This window comes from Dasypus novemcinctus, chromosome 18, assembly GCF_030445035.2.
Source record: "Dasypus novemcinctus isolate mDasNov1 chromosome 18, mDasNov1.1.hap2, whole genome shotgun sequence".
NCBI classification, from domain to species: Eukaryota; Metazoa; Chordata; class Mammalia; order Cingulata; family Dasypodidae; genus Dasypus; species Dasypus novemcinctus.
The window spans coordinates 2,598,603-2,614,067 of NC_080690.1; the positions used below are offsets into that span (position 1 = coordinate 2,598,603).

General features: G+C 54.1%; 2 long non-coding RNA genes and 1 other non-coding gene across 3 annotated transcripts; 2 read left to right on the top strand and 1 right to left on the bottom strand.

The window, feature by feature from the left end:
* The first annotated feature begins 3,058 nt into the window (after window positions 1-3,058).
* Window positions 3,059-3,160, top strand: LOC111759317 (U6 spliceosomal RNA). Its single transcript, XR_002793344.1, has one exon. It is a non-coding gene; the product is annotated as a U6 spliceosomal RNA (small nuclear RNA).
* Window positions 3,161-10,132: 6,972 nt separating this feature from the next.
* On the bottom strand, window positions 10,133-14,788 carry LOC139436843 (uncharacterized). Its single transcript, XR_011646256.1, has 3 exons — window positions 14,700-14,788; window positions 14,267-14,468; window positions 10,133-13,990 (listed from the first exon to the last, which is right to left on the bottom strand). It is a non-coding gene; the product is annotated as an uncharacterized lncRNA (long non-coding RNA).
* LOC139436844 (uncharacterized) lies at window positions 14,423-15,117 on the top strand. The gene is made up of 2 exons (XR_011646257.1): window positions 14,423-14,593; window positions 14,723-15,117. It is a non-coding gene; the product is annotated as an uncharacterized lncRNA (long non-coding RNA).
* The last annotated feature ends 348 nt before the right edge of the window (window positions 15,118-15,465 follow it).

A 15,465-nucleotide genomic window follows, 5' to 3' on the forward strand; every position in this document is an offset into this window, starting at 1 on the left:
AGAATTTTTTCTTTGTCTTGAGCATTAGATAATTTGACAAGTATATGTCTTGGGGTGGGCCTGTTGGGGTTTATGACTATTTAAGTGCGCTGTGCTTCTTGGATATGTACATCTGTCTCTTTCAGTAGATTTGGGAAGTTTTCATTCATTATTTCCTGCAACACTCCTTCTGACCCCTTTCCCTTCTCTTCTCCTTCTGGAATGCCTATAATACGTATGTTTGAGCGTTTTGTGTTATCATTCAGGTCCCTAAGTCCTATCTGGATTTTTTCTACCTTTTTATTGACCACTTCTACTATCTGTTTGATTTCCAATGCACTGTCTTCCACATCACTAATTCTCTGCTCTGCCTCTTCTAGTCTGCTGATATTTGCTGCAAGTGTATTTTTGATTTCTTGAATTGTGGTGTTCATTTCCATCATATCTGTTATTTTTTTGCGCATGTCTGCAATTTCCCCTCCAAGTGTTGTCTTCACGCTGTTAACCTCTTTCATTACTTCATCAAATTTGTCGGTGATAAATGTTCTGAGATCTTTCATTGCTTGTGCGAAGTCCTGCCCCCCTTCCTGATTTTCAGTTTGTTGATTGGATTCAGCCATGTTTTCCTGATTACTGGTTTGGTTTGTAGATTTTTGTTGCTGTCTTGTCAACATTTTTTCTTGATGGGTTTAATCAGTTCCTTAGCTTCTTTGTCTAGTCTTGGAGATTAATTAGCTGTTGTTTTTGCGTAAGTGTTATATCTTCTCTTTGTCACTTTGTTCTTCTTATTCCAATTTCTTATTGCTAGTTAAGCTCACTTTAAAGGAAAGTATTAGTGCTGGGGAAAGTCAATTGTGTAAGGAAGGAAAAAGTGTGAAGTAGTATTGGTGATATATGTTTACAAAGCAACAATATGAGTTCTGGGAGGATGGAGGTTAGATCATGTAAATTGTGTAGAGTTATAGTAGTAGGAAAGTACCTATAATGAGGTAGACGACTGAATATGGGAGGAATGTGGTACGTACTAAGAGGCTATTGTTTTCGTGAGAGAGGGAAAGAGAAAAGAGAGGTAAAAGTTTCAGGGACGAATACCAGATGGAAAACTAAACAAAGGTATTAGAAATTAAGAGTTAGACACTTTGTGGATCAAAGAAAGGGAGATGGAATATAGGAGAGATAGCAAATGGTGGAGGATATCAAGTTGTAGGGGAAAGGGGATAGTGTAGATAGGCTAAATCTATTCACAGAGAAATGAGGCAGTGGAGGGTGAGGAAACCCAGCAAATGTGAGGTATTTCCTGTAGGACCTATTGTATTGTTAAGGTAAAATAGTATAAGAAGAATATTGGGGACAAGAAAGAGAGGATTGAAAAAAAAAAAATCAACAAGAACAACAACAACAAAAAAAAAACACAAAGAACAGAAACCCCGCCGCCAGGCTCGGCTGGGCTCAGCTGGGCTCCGGTCCCCCGCCTGCCGCCCGCCGCCCACCGCGGCTCGGCTGGGCTCGGTTGGGCCTGGCTGGGCTCGGCTCTCCCGCTCGCCACCCGGCGCCGCGCGGCTGGGCTCGGCCGAGCTCAGCTGGGCTCCGCCCCCCCGCCCGCCGCGGCTCAGCCGGGCTCGGCCGGACTCGGCTACCCTGGCCGCCGCCCGCCGGGGCTCCGCGCGGTGCTAGCTGCCTCGGCTCCGCCTACCCAAGGAGGGAGTCCTCCACACGTAGCTGGGATCTCCGTGTATATTTCACAGATGGATCCTCTCTGTTACCTTCCCTCCAAATCGACGTCCAGACACCTCCGGACCAGGAAAAATCCCGAAACAGTCGGTCCCAAAGAGTCTCCGACGCCTCCCAGCCGATTCCCCCCAGGAGCTAGTAACCGGGAAGTTCACTCAGCCGCCATCTTGCCTCCCCCTCCTGAAAAGTCCCAATTTATATCTTATAGACCAGTCCTTTCCATTACCTTCCCACCAAATCGATGTCCAGACACTTCCTGCCCTGAAAAAATCCTGAAAAAGCCTGGTCCCGGAGAACCTCCAGCGGTGCCCAGCTGCCTCTTCCCAGGAGAGACGGCAAGGCAAGCTCACTCAGCCACCATCTTGCCGGAAGTCCCCGTGTTGATAATTTGTCATGGATTAGTTCTACAACTAATTCGTAGTGTCAAAATCAACCTCTATTCCACACATGCACACACGAAATGGTCTCACAGCCATCATGTAGACAAACTTGTTCCATCATATAATTGATGGACACTCTGAAGACGTTGTGAATCGAATCTAATACTTTGCCTCCCAGCAGTTAGCTCTGTTTTACGGACACAGGGCCGTCTGCGCCCCGGGCGGGGTGGGGGGTAAATGGATTAGCAGTGTGGTCCTAGACGGTGCCTCCACTGCTCTGAACTTTGCTTTCTTCGTTTGCTAATTAAAGAGTTAATCCACGTGACCTCTGAAGTCTCTTCCAGCACAAGTCATCCTGGCGTTGTTGCCATGTTATAAGAAAATTTTTAAAATGAAAACATTTAGATAGAACCATAATTACAAAGAACAAATCCTAATTGATAGACAAGATGTCCCATTAATTGAAGAATTTTAACATAGTACTAAAACCTTTACAGAAAAAAAAAAAAGCAGCCCTGATTAGGAGAAGCCTTACAAAAACTGATGGAGGAAGGCGGAGTGAACATAGGCAAACATTTAATAAACACCTTCTGTGTACAAGGCATACATCCAGGGCTGGAAATTCAAAGTGACGACCAGTCTAAGCCAAGCGCCCGGCTCTCCAGGAGCGCTGCAGGTGCCGAGGGGGTGCGGGACGGCTAGCGGCTTCACCTCGTTCCACAGCCGCTGAGGTGCTGATGGTTCCGTACAGGTGTTCCACCAGAACATGCCCCGGGCGTGGGGGGAAATAAGTGGCAGCACCAAAAACCCCAAGAGTGAAAAGTGTCAGTGTGACACATGATCCGGTGGTTTTAAAAATCTAGCCACAGAAAACATTCTTCATACAAGATCTTCAGCTCAAGCGAAAAATATATTACATACATGGGAAGTCACGGCAGAGCTGCCGCAGTCAAGAGGAAAGTGGCAAGGCGCTCGCTTTGCGGCACATGTACTAGAATTGGAACGACAGAAGGTTAGCGTGGCTCCTGCACACGGATGACACGAAAACTCGTGAAGCGTTGCATCTTAAAAAAAGAAAAGGGGTGAGTCCTTGCTCGATAGACTAACGTCCTTAGGGGCACATGGTAGCGAGGACACGGGCTGTAAAATTGGGGAGACCTGTCCTTCCTGGCTGTGTACACCGGGCCTCAGTTTCCCTGTCTGTCAAAGGGGACCAAGTGAAGCGACGAGAGAAAACGCCTCGGTAGGCGTCCACAGTGGGTGGTTTCCTCCAGCCAGGTGCGCCTGCAGCGTGACACCGAGGAGACTGGCCCTACAACGGCCCTCCTTGCGCCCAGAGCATCGCGGCCGCCCTCGGGCACCGGCCATTCTCGGGGGCGCAGAGCAGCTAGCCTGGGCCCCAGCCCGAGCCCTGCTGGGACCTGCTCGCCCGTGCCCCTCCACCGGCTGCCTCCTCCGCCAGGTGAGGGTAATGAGCTGTGGCTTTAAAGCACCGGCGAGGCTCAAAGAGGCAGGAAAGTGCGGGTTCCACTCCCCCTGCCGCTGCCAACGCCCTCAGCCTGGCAAGGGGCCCAGGAGGCTACAGGCCCAGCGCCGGCGCCGGCGCCTGCGCGCTCCATCCCTCAGAAGCTCCTCGACCCCCGGCCCCCGTGGCTCACCTGCAGAGATGATGACGTGGCACCTGCCCCACCAGGATGGCCCACGTGCAGAGCCTGGGGCCTGAGACCCGCCCCTTAGAGTCAGCGACAGCGGCATTTGTTACCGCCGTTGTCTTTTGACGTGGGAACTGCCTGAGACATGTTCAGGGGAGTGACAGTGATGTGACACACACACAGGCCAGGGCGGCGGCAGCAAGAGCCCGCTCAAAGCCAGCTGAGACGAGACGGCCACGGAGGACACGCCTGAGCGTGGCAGCCGCTGGCTCGGGAGCACCTGGTCGAGCGAGAGCCCGTCGAAGCCTCCCAGGCCTGAGGTCGGTATTTTTATATCCGTTTTGCAGAGGGACACGTGGGGACTCAGAGAGGGACGCGAATGGCAAGCAGGACGAGAGCTGGACTAGAACCTGCCTTCTCTGACTGCAAGGGCTGCTCCGAGCCTCTGGGCTCCAGCAGAAAGAAGGAGGGCCGACGGGCCCCGGAAGCCCGCCGACCCGCTAGGAGAGCGCCCAGCGCAGCGCGGGAAGCCCAGCGAGCCCGAGCACGTGAGGTCGTTTCCTCCAGCGGGAGCCGGGAGGATGGGCCCACAGCCCAGTGACGCCAGGGGCTGGGCGAGTCTCCTCTCGCCTGTCGTCCTGAGGAAACCAGGTGGTGGCCCCCAACAGGCAACTGTACGGGGCGCACTGGCTGTACTGGGCGCACTGGGTGGACTGAATACACTGGTGTACTGGGTGTGGTGAGTGCACTGGCTGTACTGGGTGCACTGGGTGTAGTGAATGGACTAGTATACTGGGTGTACTGGGTGCTCAGTGTGTACTGATGTACTTGGTGCACTGGCTGTCCAGGTGTGCTTTGTACCGTATGCACTGGCTGTCCTGGGTGCACTGGCTGTCCAGGTGTACTTTGCACCATGTGCACTGGCTGTCCTGGTGTGCTCTGTACCGTGTGCACTGGTTGTACTGGCTGTACTGAATGCATTGGCTGTGCTGGTTGTACAGTGTGTGCTGGGTGCTGGGTGCACTGGCTGTACTGGGTGCCAGGAAGGACTGATGGGGGTAGAGGGGTGAGGAGGACCGGACACACATCTCCCCTTTTACTGGAGATGCAGAAGCTCCCCTAAGCTCCGGGCACTCTTTTCTTGGGTCTTCTTCGCGGCACCGGCTCCCCTGCTCACGCCTGGAAGCAGGCGACCTTGGGAACGGCGTCTTCCGCCCCCCAGCCTTACCCGCAGGACCAGCCAGAGCGAAGAGCCGGGAGCGGCCTGCAGGTGGTCTGCTGGTCCACCACGCACCTGCCCCAGCCTGGCCTCGCGGGCCTTGCTGGCCTCCGTCTGGAGGGGGAGGGCGTAGGCACCGCCTTGTCCCGCAGCCTTGGGCCACCCCACGGGGCTCTCCCCTCCCTCTCCCTCTGCACCCCGCCTCGGGGAGCCCTCCGTCGTCTCTCCTCCCCCTGCCCGAGGCTCTGCCCAGGCCCTGGAGCCCATCGGGGCCAAGGACGGCTGAGCGGCAGCGTCCTGCCATTCTCCCCTCAGCCCGAATGACCCGCGGCCACGCCTGCCCCTCGCTGTCCACGTGCCACGCCCAGTGCCCAGGCCCGTCCAGCGCTGCCCAGCGGCGCGCAGGCACAGCCAGGGTGGAGGGTCGCCGACCTCAGGCAGGGGTGTGACAGGCGCAGGACGGAACGCCGCAGTCACGAGGGCTGACGTGCCCCTGCGACACGGTGAGGATTTCACAGCTGCCATCTCGGCCCAGCCTGACTGGAGTTCCGGGAGGAGGCGCTCCTGAGGGCGAGGTGTGTTGTGGGAAACTGGCCTACTTGTTCTTATTGTAAACGTTACACCCGTTCTATTTAGATGTTGCCTTATTGTAGATGTTGCAGCTGTTCCCTATTATAGATGATGTTGCAGTTCTAATAGCAAACAGCTGCTCAGTAGTTTCCCATAAATACAAGGTGGAAACTGGGGTCGAGCCTCTCATTCCAGAAGTTGTGAGTCCCCTGGTCCCAGCTTTATCTCCTCTTGTGTGTCTCTCTGTCCCTTTATTTTGTAAAGTTCTGCGTTGCCTTCCCTTCGAGCCAACCTATCGCTGAGCTTATTGCAGCAACTGGCACCCAACGTGGGGCACGAAGGAAAGAAAGACTGCCTCGAGCTAAACTAAAGTGGGTGCAACGGTGCAGAGCCCCAAGTGGTTTGGAAAGCCTTCGAAATCCTCGAGGGTTTGCTTGTATTTCCCCAGGAGATGGAGAATGTCCTGTGCAGGTGCCAGCTCGTCAGATAAAGCCATACCAGGAACGCCAAGAGACAAAAGCTCCCGTGGAACCCAGAGCCTCCAGTCATGCAGATGGAGACAGACACTGGAAACTGCACAGCTGGGTCTCATTCCAAAGACTGCGTACCACACGGGAGGTCCGTGGTTCAAACCCCAGGCCTCCTTGACCAGTGTGGAGTTGGCCCACGCGCAGTGGTGATTCCTGCAAGAAGTGCCGTGCCATGCAGGGGTGTCCCCTGTGTAGGGGAGCCCCACATGCAAGGAGTGCGCCACGTAAGGAGAGCCGCCCAGCACGAAAGAAAGTGCAGCCTGCCCAGGAATGGCGCCGCACACACGGAGAGCTGACACAACAAGATGACTCCCATGCAGCTGATAAGGATAGAAGCAGTCACAGAAGAGCACAAGGCGAATGGACAGAGAGCAGACAACCAGGGCGGGGGGAAGAGGAAGGGGAGAGGGAGAGAAATAAATAAAAAATAAATCTTTAAAAAAAAAAAGTAAACCATAGAACTTGTTCAAGCATGGCCCAATAAAGCAAGTATGACTTGGGGACAAAAAGAGATTAAGAAGGAAATTGAGAGGAGGAGAACTGAAAAAGAAGTGTTGGACTATAAAAGGGAGCAATGAAGAAATTCTAGATTAATAGATTTGAAACTGCTTTTGTGATTGTTCAATGTCAGTGTGTGTGAAAAAGAAAAAGAAGGGCGAGTGCCCAGAAAGAAAGAGAAAAAAGAAAAAAAAGGAAGGGAAAAAGAGAAATAGAAAGAAAAAAGAAAGAAAAGTGAAAGGAAGGAAAAAAAGGAGAGAAAGGAAGGAAAAGGAGAAGAAGGAAAAAAGAAAGGAAAAAGAAGGAAGAAAGAGAAAGAGAAAAAAGAGAAAAGAGAAAGGAAGGATAAAATGAAAGATGTAAAAGTTAAGTGAATTTCGAAAAAAGTAAAAAGTTTGTGGGAATGCTAACTGAAAGGTTATAAGGTGAATTTTGTCCTAATATAAAATGGGATGTAAAAGTTAAGCAAATATTGAAACAAGTAAAAGGTTTGTGGGACTGCTAACTGAAATTTAAGATGTATTTTGTCTTAAAATAAAATGGTTAATATGAGATATGTGGGACAGAACTAGTATGCATATAGGAAGTTGTAAAAGTGTTGTGGTAGCTTTCAGCGAGATGTGTTTTGTAAAAGTAAAATGAACCTGAGCAAATACAAAAAGTGCAAAACCTGTGTGAAAAGGTCAGCAATGGACTCTTGCAGTTCTCCAAGGCTGTCTGCCCTGGCCTGATGGCAAAGTTTCTGGCTGCAGAGAAGAAACCTGTGACAGTGGCCCTACTAAGAAACCGCAGAGACAGTGGTATTTTAAGGGCCTGGAATAGGCAAACAATTGGGACAAGCTGTAAGGTCCCTGCTACTCTAACAAATTATTAAATGTTTGGTTGGGTAAGACAAAACTATGTTCTCTGCTGTGATTGATAAATACAGTATGTTCTCACGTTAATGGAGTTTGTAATGACTTAGCCTGTGAAGTGGGCGTGGCCAGCGCTAACAACAAACACTGGCTTACATAGCCGCGCTGGTTGGGAATTTTAAGCCCATGAGAAATCAAAGTCTATTTATTAAACGTCTGCTAGCTGGAAGTCTTGTTTGTTGCTGCAGTTATAGATCATGTGTAAAATGCTTGATTACTAATCAGAACTTTAATAATGTAACGTATTGTGTACTTAAGTGATTTGATGAACTGTAAGTGATATATATGTACCTTATTGAATATATAAATCTCGTTTTAAGTTTGAACAATTCTGGGACTGAATATATTGAGAAAAAATGTAAAAAATATTATTCAAACCTAAAAGTAAAAATATCACGCAGGAAGTTTTGTTAATCACTGAAAAAGTCATTTGTGTAGACTTTGCAAAAACAAAAGGGGGAAATGTGGGAAACTGGCCTACCCGTTCGTTATTGTAAATGTTACACCTGTTCTATTGTAGATGTTGCCTTATTGTAGATGTTGCTGTTCCCTATTATAGATGATGTTGCAGTTCTAATAGCAAACAGCTGCTCGGCAGTTTCCAATAAATACAAGGTGGATACTAGGGTCGAGCCTCTCAGTTTCAGAGGCTGTGAGTCCCCAGGTCCCACCTTTATCTCCTCCTATGTCTTTCCCCCTGTCCCTTTATTTTGTAAAGTTCTGCGTTGCCTTCCCTTCGAGGCACCCTATCGCTGAGCTCACTGCAGCAGAGGTGCCCACGCCAGGGCTGGCGATCAGCACGCAGGTGGGAGTGGGCGTGGCTCACGCATTTGGGCGCTGCCTCCCACGTGGAGGACCCGGGTTCGGTTCCTGGTGCCTCCGAAAGAAGACGAGCAGGTGAGGGAGCCATCTCGGGGGTAAGAGAAAAGCATTTAATTTTTAAAATTAAAAATAAACAAACCACTGTGCGGCAACTCGCTTCGGGGGGGGGGGGGGGGGGGGGGGGGGGGGAGAGGGAACGCTACCCCAGAGGAGGAGGTGACTGGGCTAAGGGACTGGACCTTTGGGAAACTAAGATGTCGAGATCAAAGGACGAGCTCGCCTCGCTCACTGGTCCTCACGTGGCCAGAGAAGAGGAACCTGGAGGGGAGAGGAGCCCAGTGTCGCACTCCACCCACCTGCGAAGCCGCCGTTCGTTCCGGCATCTTCCCAACTCGCAGCCACCAGTGAAGACTCGGCTGAAGGGACGAAGACGTCCAAAGGAAGGAAGAAACGGGCTCGCCACCCCACACCTGCTTCTCCCCATTATTCTGAGTGTCCCCACCTGCTACCCTAATTAAGAGCAGGTGCATTAACTTGTATCGCTGCAGAACAAATAGCGGCTTGGACCAGCGCCCATTTATCATGTGGGCAGATTCTGGACATAGAGGTGTGGGTGGGCTCAGCTATGTCCTCTGCCCTGCTCGAGGGTCTCATTGGACTGAAATGACGTGCCGGCTGGCTAGGCTGGCACCGGGGGCTCTGGGGGAGCGCCTCCTCCAGGATCCCCCTCCCCCCCCCCGGGGCCGTAGGTCCGTGCCCCCCGCCTCCGTGCTGGCTGTCGGCGGGGGCAGCCTTAGTCCCGCAGCCACCCACACGCCTCTCGCGGGGTTCCTCCACCTGCAGAGCCGCGTCCCATCCTCCTGACGCTTCGGGTCCCTCCAACGTTCCCTGTGCCACCAGCTGGAGAGCGCGCTCGCCGCGGGAGGGCTCGCCCATTGCGCGGGCCCACCCGGCAGCTCAGCTCCGTGTTGCAAGTCTTCAGCCACGCCTGCGTGCCCTCACGGCAGTGCCTGGATTGGCGCCCGATCGGCTAGCCGCGGGCTGGGAATTGGGGGGCCACCTTTAGAATTCCACCTCTCCCAGGGGGTCTTGGGGGAGATTACCAGGAAAGAGACCCTTCTTTCTGTGGCTCTCTGGGCAGGGAAGACTCCGCTGGAATCTTCCTTCTCCTCCTCTGGTGTGAAATGGGTCTGCATTTGGCACGGAGGAACGCGCTCAAAGCCACTCCACAAGACAGGGAAAACCGTAACAGAGTCCTTCCCGCCAGACAGGAAGCTGAAACGTGCCCATCAAGCAAGTCTGTCTTCTGTGAGGCCATTTATGATTCACACTTAAAAAGAGTTGGGTTTCTCTTCCCCTTTGGTCCCAGGATGTTTTAAAGGGACAAATGGCCAATGCTTTTCAAAATCGATTCCCAGTGCTAACTCTAACGAGCTTCCCAATCCGCCAGCTTCTTCAACACTAGACGTGGAGGGTTATGGCAATAGCTTTAGTTAGAGAAAAGACCCCACCACTCAGCACGCAGGGGCTCTGGGAAGTTCTGCTTTCCCCCAAACAGCTCCATCTCTGGCTGGCCACCACCCACTCCAGCTCCACTCTCTCACTCCCCGCCGGGCTCTCCAAGGCCTTTCAACTGGCAGCCCCTCGCTTAATTCACCAGCCTAAAAAAGATGGGTTTCAAAAGCAAACACCCCAATATACAGAAGAGGAAACTCCGAATGGCTCAGGTATCTCAATGTACAAAATAAAAACAGATATTGTAATCTGGGTGTAGGAAAAGGTTTTCTAACTATAACTCAATTCAGATGCCGTAAAAGAAGAGATAGATACAAGTAAATACATAAAAATAAGATTTTTCCTGGCAAAAACGAAGTCAAAAGGCACTTAAAATGGGAGAAAATACTTTCAACATAAATGACAAATACAGGGCCAATATCCCTCATTGATAAAAAATCAAAGGAGACAAGAACTAAAGACCTCATAGAAACATGACCAAAGGGAGGGACGAGGCAATTCGTAATAACAGGTTCTTGGACCTGGCAGGGGCCCCCAGTGCCCCCTCGTGATTTACTAAATCTGCTTCTGCTCAGACGAGACGTAGCGGGTTCTGTTGCTCGCAGCTTAAGCGACGGGCACCGGCGACTTCCAGCTCCCAGTCCACGCGGGAGGCGTGAAGACCTTCCGGGGCACCAGGTCCCTGGGACAGTGTTGGAAAGGAGCCCAGGGACGCGTTCCCAAGCGCAGTTTTGTCACCGTGAGTGCTGCTTTCTCGGCTTGCTGCGGGGGGAGCAGAGCTATCGGGTTGGGACAGTTCTGGGATGTTTGTTTTCAAGACACCCTCCGTATTTTGGTCTTAAACCTCGTCACCCAAGACAATGCGAGCTGCCTTTGGCGTGTGTTTTCCACTCACGCCTCAGCCTGGGAGTCTCATGCTCTAAGACTTCATTTCAAACGAAGACGTGGGGGCCACGTCGGGCTGGACACAGACGGCTCGGGGGCTGTCTGGTTCCCCCGCCTTCATCCCGGTGCTAGCTCCCTGAAACCCACGCAGGTTCCAGAAGAGGCAGGTGGGCTTAGCCTGGTGCAAAGTCCAGGGTGAGAGGAAGGTTGACTAAGCTCTCAGCGCAGAAGCGACCCGAACGTCCAGCACCAGGGGGTTGGCCGACTATCACGGCACATCAACAACGAGACACCGAGCTGCCCTCAAAAACGGTGACTTAGAACACAGTCATTGCCACGGCAAGAGTCCGAGACACATTGTTAAATGCAAAACAGATCACAAAATAGAAGGTACAAGTCTATACTTGTGTCATACACCATTTTTGTAAAAACGTACAAATATACATTGCATACATAAATACCTATGTGTATCTCTGGAAGGACATACACGAGTGTTAACGTTGGTATTGACTGAGAAATGAGCTTATTTGACTTTACATTATTCTCTGCTGAGGTGAAAATCTCTTTACGAAGAGCATGTATTACCTTATGGGCAGATAGGACAATACATTAATTTATGTATGCATATATATTTTTTCAATCCCCAAATTATTTGTTTTAAAATACTCAAGAAAACGTGTCTTTAAAGTGACAAATTGCCAGTGCTTTTCAAAACCGATTCCCAGTGCTAAGGCTAACAAGCTTCCCGGCCGCCAGCTTCTTCACTAGGCGTGGAGGATGACGGAAATAGCTTTATTGCCATAATCCAGGGTAAGGGATGGGGCTGGGGGCGAGATGCAGCAATCATGGCAAATGCCCATCACTGTTGAAGTGGGGAGGGGGAATTGGGGAAACACTTCGCTGTGCTACTTTTGGGGGGTGTTAGCAACTTTCCATCATAAAAAAGTAAGAAAACAAAAATAAAGAACACAGCTGAGCAGCAGCGAGTTAACCGTTGGATTTCAGAGGCTCCTCCTGGGGTGTAAGAAACAAGGGAATGGGGAAGGTCCACGTGCACCCAAGCCAGGTGAGGCCGCAGACGTCAGGAGCCGGGGCCCAGTGAGGCTGGGGTGACCAGCCCCCCGACCATACACCAGGGTGGTCCCTGTCGAAAGGCAGATGCGTAACGTGGGCCTAAACCTGTCAGACGCATCCCCGGGGCGAGAGCTGCAGACCCCGACGGTCCTTCCCAATTGCAGGGGCACAGGGACTGCCCCCGAGCGGAGAAGAGGCGGGTGGCAAGGCCCCGCCCCCAGGGACCCCCAGTCAACCTCGGGGTCTGGGTTAGGAACCTGCACCCAACTGCAAAGACGACACGTGGCAAGAGGCCTGCCACCAGGGAGGCCAGGGCGGGCTGTGCCAGCGGGGAAGCCTGGGAAAAGGGGCACTGACGGCTGAGGCCCCGCTGGCGGAGGAGACGGAATGGCAAGGCACAGCTGTGGCTCCCCCCGGGAGGGGCAGGGCGGTGTGGCGAGGCGACAGGCTCTGCGGACACCCTAGGTCGGAATCGGGCTCCAGCATGTTCCAGCCGCGTGGCCCCGCCCTTGGCTTAACGGCCCACATCTGTAAAATGGGCATAACGCTGCCCGCGACAGGGCAGGCTGCACTGGGCCTGGCAACTGCTGCAGCCAGCGAGGAGCCAAGGGGCCGCTGCACCCCGGAAAGCAGGGCCAGAGCCAGGGGCAGTGCGCCCCGACCGGAGACCCCATGCCCCCGACAGCACACCCTCGGGGGACAAGAGAAGTCACACTTGCAGCTCACTTCCAGAGGCCCCTGCGGGAGGCGGCCTCTGGCCCCGCCGCGTCTTGACTCTGGTTCTGCGCGCCCTAACGGCCATCGGGCCCCAGGCTGCGTAGTCCTGGCCTGGTCACCACCTACCGGGTGGAGATGACGTCACTATTTCAGACTCGAGAAGTAACGCCAGGACCATGCTTGCCTCGTCAATCTTTCTGTTTGGAGAATTTGTGGTGAGCCCCAAGATCTCCCTCGGCCTTTTCCCACCTACCTATCACCTATCTCCTCACTGGTCCATCCACCCACCCCGTCTCCCATCTATTTACGTGGTACCTTAAAGAGCATCAATAGAGTAATTTATGCTCGATACCAGCACTATGGAAGGAACAGCCTCCTTCTCCCCAGCCTGCTTTAGAGGTGACCAATTTAGTGTGAACAAAAATGCAGACGGGAGCGGAGGGGGCTCAAGCAGTTGGACGCCCGCTTCCCACATGGGAGGGCCCAGGTAGGTTCCCGGTGCTTCCCAGGGAAGATGGGCAGACAACGAGCAGACCGTGAGTAGACGTCAAGCAAGGATGAGCAGACTAGGAAAAAACAAGCAAAAACAATAAGCAAACAAGCAAAAACGAACGAGGGGGGGAGTGGATGTGGCTCAAGCAGTTGAGCACCTGCCTCCCACATGGGAAGTCCTGGGTTTGGTTCCGGGTGCCTCCTGAAAACAAAAACAAGAGGCAAAACAAACAATAAAACCAACTCAGGGAAGTCAACGTGGCTCAGTGGTTGAGTGCCAGCTTCCCACATATGAGGTGCCAGGTTCAATCCCCAGCCCCAGTAACTGAAAAAAAAAAAAGATTCTTTTAGGGAGCAGATGTGACTCAAGCAGTTGGGTGCCTGCCTCCCACACAGGACGTCCCAAGTTTGAGTCCCAGTGCCTCCTAAAGAACACAAGTTGACACAATGTAGCTGATGTAGCAAGCAGACACAACAGCAGGAAGCAGGTGTGGATCAAGCAGTTGCGTGCCTGCCGTCCATATGGGAAGTCCCAGGTTTGGTTCCTGGTACCTCCTGAAAGAAGACAAGCAGACAATGAACAGACAAACAAGGTAGCTGTGGGGAAGGGGGCGCTAAACAAATAAAATACAATAAAACAAAACAAACTTAAGGAAAAAAACGAGTGGGGAGCAGATGCAGCTCAAGCAGTTGGGCACCCACCTCCCACACGGAAGGTCCCGGGTTTGGTTCCTGTTGCCTCCTAGAAAAACAGCAGGCAAACAGCAGACAGCGAGCAAAAACAACCAGCAAACAGACAAGGGAGCCACCTGGGGGCGGGGGTGCAGGCTCAGACGGCTCCTGCCCCAGCCTGTGAGCTCCCCGAGGCAGGGCCGTGCTCCCCGCCGGCTGCTTTCCCACTTGGCACTGCAGGAAGCATCTCTTGGCTTTCTGCTTTACTCCAATGCCTGACCCTTCTGGCCCCGCGCCTCTGGCAAAGTCGCTGTTCGGTGTCCTCCAGGCTGCAGTGATCCTTGTAAGAGGAGGAAGCAGATGTCAAGGCGGAGGTGGAGAGAGGCCCATGACCTGCTCTAAGCCAAATATCACCTTTTGTACCTGCAGAGGGGCAGAGAGTGAAATGCTCAAAATAGCCCCTGGAGCAGGAGAGGCGCGCTCCGCGAGGGAGAGCAGGGACCCGGCAGAGGACCACACAGCCCCAGAGTGCCCGGGACGGTTCTGTGGACCGCAGGTGGAGGCTCCCTCTCCCCAGGGGACAGCTCCTGACCTGCCTCCCGGGAAGGGCACCTGCCTGCTCCAGAGTGAGGCGTCCGGGCAGCCTCAGGTCAGGGCTAGAGGCCCCGCTAAACTCTTCCAGGGCTCTAGTCTTGCAGATGGGGAGGTCACGTGTTCACTGGACTTGAACTGAGACTGAGTGAAGTCCAGCAGGTCACGATGTTATGTTGCAAATAGCACGCGAGTGGCAAAGAGGTGGTTGGAAAGTGATCTGCAAGCTTCAACCGGGATTGAGAGATTTTTGTGCTCCCAGCCACCGAGGGCTTCTGGGGCCCATCTCTGACCTCCACAGCCTCCGGCGAGGCTGGGCTCAGGCCTCCTTTCCACCGAAGAGGAAACTGAGGTTCAGAGGGGTTGAGGGAATGAATGGCCCAAGGTCACCCCACCTGGGCAGCCCAGAGGAACCCCCAACCGGGCGCAAGAGAAGGCGCTGAGCAGCCTCGACTGACCTTCCCGTGCCTTTACTTCTCAGCTCTTAGGTTTTGGAACCTGGGCTCTTCCCTGGACCACCTGGAGAGGTGAGCTCAGAGCTAAGGAGGATTGGATGTTGGCGAAAAACGAGCCTGGACTGCCGAGACAGGGGCGGGGCGGCGACTGGACGGCCTCGGCCAACTCCCGCCCGGCTCTAAGGGCCTCGGGGGTCACTGACCTTGGCCCGGGTGCCTCCCCACCAGAAGCCGGGGCGCGTCACGGAATGGGCCCCAGGGAGGGGGCTGCGGCCTCGGGTACCTCCTGGCGCCCAGGTGAGGCGCCCGCCCACGCCCGGGGCCGCCCCCCCCGCCCTCTTTGCCCCCTGACCCCAGCGCCGGGGAGCGGGACACGAATGAATGGGTGGCCGCGCGGGGCAGGGGCGCGGGGCGCGGGGCTCGTCCGGGTGCGCGCCCGGGCCCTGGCCTGCCCACGGCGGCCCGAGCGGGCTGACGCGCCCCGCGCCCCGGCAGCGCAGGCCTCCCCACGCGCCCCGGGCTCGGAGGCCCCGCGGCCCTCGGCGCCGCCCCTCGCCCATCGCCCCTCTGTGACGCGCGCCGGCGCGCGGGGCAGGCCGCCCCCCGGGCCTCGGCCGGGCCGCCGCGCCGCGCGCAGATCCGCGGAACAAAAGCGAGCGGGATCCGGCCCGGGTTTTCGGCCCCGCCGCGCCCCGCCGACCAATCACCTCCCCCGAGCGGCCGCGGGGCGGGAGGGGGCGGGCCCGGCGTGATGGACGGCCCCCGCGGA